Source organism: Haliotis rubra, unplaced genomic scaffold (assembly GCF_003918875.1).
Source record: "Haliotis rubra isolate DU_JTF1 unplaced genomic scaffold, ASM391887v1 Scf1093, whole genome shotgun sequence".
NCBI lineage: Eukaryota > Metazoa > Mollusca > Gastropoda > Lepetellida > Haliotidae > Haliotis > Haliotis rubra.
The window spans coordinates 151,777-156,237 of NW_025764996.1; positions in this window are offsets into that span (position 1 = coordinate 151,777).

The window sequence follows — 4,461 nt, forward strand, 5'->3', positions numbered from 1 at the left end:
GAACAAGCATCCGACTTTTGAGTCTTGAAAATTTTAAAAGGCAACGTTTGTAATCTTTACTGGCATTTATGAGCCGTTTTGTATTTGAAAGACTGCGGTAGGTTTTGGACACTTTTAGGGCATCAAAGTATTTTCCTCTGAATATTTTACATTGTTTTCCGAAAAATGCCTGGTTTTTCTTTTTTAGACAAACTACTTCAATTTTCTCTTTCTAACAAACCCAAATACTTTGCCGGCTGTAGTGATAAGTACATTGCTTATTGTATCATTTACTGCGGAGATAACATCAAGTGGATTGTTTGGGGAATTTAAATCATTAACAATAGAGTCGACAATGTTTCTGTCAATGGCATTACTTAACCATTAACAAGTGTTTTGTTCCATTTACGAATGTGGCTTACATGATCGAGATGGGACGTGCTTGCTTTCGCTTGTATCACTGTGTGAAACTGAGAAGGACAAAGATATAGGAGCGTGGATATCTGAGTACAATGGGTTAAAGCCGTGGAAACATTTTGCTCGTTAGTCGATATTGATCCAGGTTACAAAGACGTTTATAAAATCTGACAACACTGCCCCACTGGCGCACGATAGGGGGAGTCCAACCCATGTCACCGCTCACAGCTGCGTTGGGTGCAAACTTTTTCTCTCCCAAATAGAACCGCATTGCATGGTTTTGCACAGCGTTCACACATGACATGTTTTTAGTTCCCCATATACATGCACCATAATCTAAAACAGACCACACCATGGAATCATAAAGTTTGGTAAACAATCGGTACTCCATACCACCAATGAGCTTAAACTTGGAGATTAACAAACCTAGGGCTCTGCTGGCTGAACTTGCCGCGGCCTTTACCATTCTAGAATAATCTAGATGTTCATCAACAGGCCCAAATAACAATAAGAATCAACAACTTCAAGATTTAGATTTCCACAAGTAAATGTACAGCTGGTTCTGTCAACGGACTGATTCCTAAAATGTATAACTTTTGATTTACTATCATTGACAGACATTTTGTTCGTATCACACCATGTGTTCAGACAATTCAATAAAATATTAAGATCTGTTTCACTCTCCGCTAATAAAATAAGATCATCAGCATATGCTAAAACTCCTACCTTTAAACCATCAACATTCACACCTATATTCATATTATCTAAAACTAACAACAGATCATTAATATACATATTGAATAACAATGGTGAAAGTAAACATCCTTGTTTAAGACCACAATTAACATCAAACCATGGGGTATTAAAACCATTCAAACGGATACAACATTTGACGTTATCATAGATTGACATAATTGCATTAAAAATCCTACCCCTAACATTTTGTGAGAGTTTTCCCCATAAAATATTCCGATCAATACAATCATATGCTTTTCTAAAATCTATAAAAGCAGCAAACGTGGATTTTTTCATACTTTTTCTTGTTTCTATAATAGATGTAACACTATATACATGATCTATGGTAGATCTGCCCTTTCTGAACCCGTTTTGATTATCATGTAAAAGGCCAATGAAGTTCTGTCCGTATTCTCAAAATAGTGTTGGCCCATAGGTTTTCACATGCAATTAAAATTGCATGCAATGAAGCAATTAATACTCCCTTCTTGTAACCCGTGTTAGGTGGTATAAACCTACACATGTTATTTGTCATCATTCACTTGATGGTCAGTTAATGAATTTAAAACAGGTATAATTAGTGGTAACACCACTTAGATAACCCGACAAAGGGTTCCATTTGGCATTTCTTGTGTCTGGAGTAAATACTCAACATTATAAACATCTATCAAAGGATTAACCGATAACACTCTGATTGATTAATTACTTTTATCTTATACAGCGGATTTGTCAAAAGGTAGTGTTTATGTATGTAGATTTACTAATCTATACTGAATACACTCTGTCGTGTCTGTGTCTGCGTAAAACAACTTCCTTCTTTCAAAGGATTAACCGCCAAGACATTGATTCATTGCTCATTATTGGCTAACTAAATTACTTTTTTTTGTGACAAATGGCGGACATTATGCCATTAGTTCCCAGGTATGCTACCTTGGGTGACCAATGAGACTACACGTATATACCAATGTGAAATACCTGAAACGATATATCACTTTTCATAAACATGTATGAGACTGTTAAAAGACACATCATTTGGAACAGCTGCAGGTGAATCGCATATCACTCGTTTTTGTGGATATTGATGGATGCATTCCTCAAACAAAGTAATCGCCTGACATTGTTCTTATAACTCTAATCTGTTTTAATTTTAATAATTGCATTTTGTTTTAATTCATTTATCGTAGCATTCCACAGAATCATTGTTTTCGTCGTGAAGTAAAGAGACAGACAACATACACTAGGGCGTGTGTGCGAATTATGATTTACATTGGCAAACTATAAAATGTCTAGATATTCAAGTTATAAGAAAAGGCAGATCGCCTGATTTTTTATTTAGTTTCAAAATGCATACAATATTATAAGACCAAATATAAAGACGCACGTTGACTAGTATCTACGTTAACCACGTGAATGTAGCAAGAAATTTATTGCGCAGTATTGTCACTTCGACCCCCACCTCGCTTCCGAGGAAGAAATCGTTATGTTACAAGTTGTGAAATGCCAAATCCTGGTGGCCATGATTCAAATACATATTTAACTACGAGTAGAAAGTAGTTTTGATTTTCTAACTTGATGAAAACAAACCATAATCTCATTAATTCTTTAACAGACTTTAGCCCGTGATGTTACGATTATTAAAAATGGCAGTGCCCTGTCGCGAACATCCGCCAGTCTGAGAATAAATGCTATTTAGGTTTGTTTTCACCGAGTTACAAAATCAAAACAACTTTCTACTGGTAGTAAAATATGTATTTGATTGATGCCCAATAGGATTTTGCATGACATATCTTATAACATATAACAATTTCTCTCGTGGAAGCGAGGTGGGTGTCAATATAACACTACTTACAATATTATTGTCACTTCCACCACAACCTCGCTTCCGAGAAAGAAATCGTTATGCTTCAAGTTGTGTCATGGAAAATCTTTTTTGGTCATCAATCATATATATATTGTACTACAACTAGTAAGTAGTTTCTATTCTTTAACATCCGCGAAGCGATCTGAACACATTTAAGATATCGTCCCAAGCTTCCACAACGCTCGCTTCGCACTCACAAACATAACCCATTCAGCACGAACTACGGGGTCCGGTAGAAATTAGTTCATGGTGACACCATCACTCGACCCCCCTAGGAGGGCAACGCAACGATTGACGGCAACGCAACGATTCGTTTTGCTTTGAGTAGGTTTCGTTGTTCAGACCATCCTTTAATGTTGGAATATGGGCGAAAAGTAATATAAAACAACATGAGCGATTCTTTTATGAATGTTCATTTTACTGTGATCTGAGAAACAGCCTGCTCCCACAATACTACATAAATAATTCATGTGAAACTAAATTTATCAACTTATTATTGTCTTGCAATTCTACAACTGTTAGCAATCTTGCTAAGTTTATATTTCTTGCATTGACAAAAAGAGCGAAGTTTTTGAATATGGAGTATAAGATTAAATGACACATTGTACATGTTAGCATACAGCTTAATATTATATATGGCGCTGGATTGTATTGTCATCTATATAATTATATAACGGGTCGGTGGTCCTTGTACGAAATTAACTCTCACTCACTAGATATAAGCTTACGATGACACACACTTAAACTAAACGTGACAAAATTCACTTTTCACCCAAAACATTGAACATTTAAAATGTGTTCACCACTGCAATTTTGACCAGTCAAGTCGATAATCCTTTCGTTAATCCCTTAAACAATCATTACTAAAACAACACCAAACATCAAAGACTACCGCCAGTCGCCCCCATGAAACACTCATGCCGCCCCCATGCCACTATAGCAATTAGCCCATGCAGAACAATCATGTACCATCACCCCACCAGTTATCTCCCCTTACTGATATTTCCAAAATTGGAAATTTTTGGAAACATCATCTTTCCAAAATTGGAAATTTTTGGAAACATCATCTTTCCAAAATTGGAAATTTTTGGAAACATCATCTTTCCAAAATTGGAAATGTCTTGGAAACATCATCTTTCCAAGACATTTCCAAGCTTGTAAAGGTGAATTTTTTTCCCAGTGGTACCATGGATGGAACTCGGAGTCAAAATCACAGACATGGCAAAAACCGCAGTAGAAACAGGATGTCCAGCAGGACATCGCCATCAACAAAATCAACCTCAAATTTCAGATTCTGGCTTCCTGTTGCATCTCATATAAACTTTAATATCATCCGAGAAAATTCTCAAAGGATAACAATACTGAAGGACCAAATTCACCTAACGACCGTGGAGCCGACATCGCTGCTCTCAGATATAGTTTTGATATTTACATGGGATGTCCATTATGTAAGGAAAATATTTTCTTCA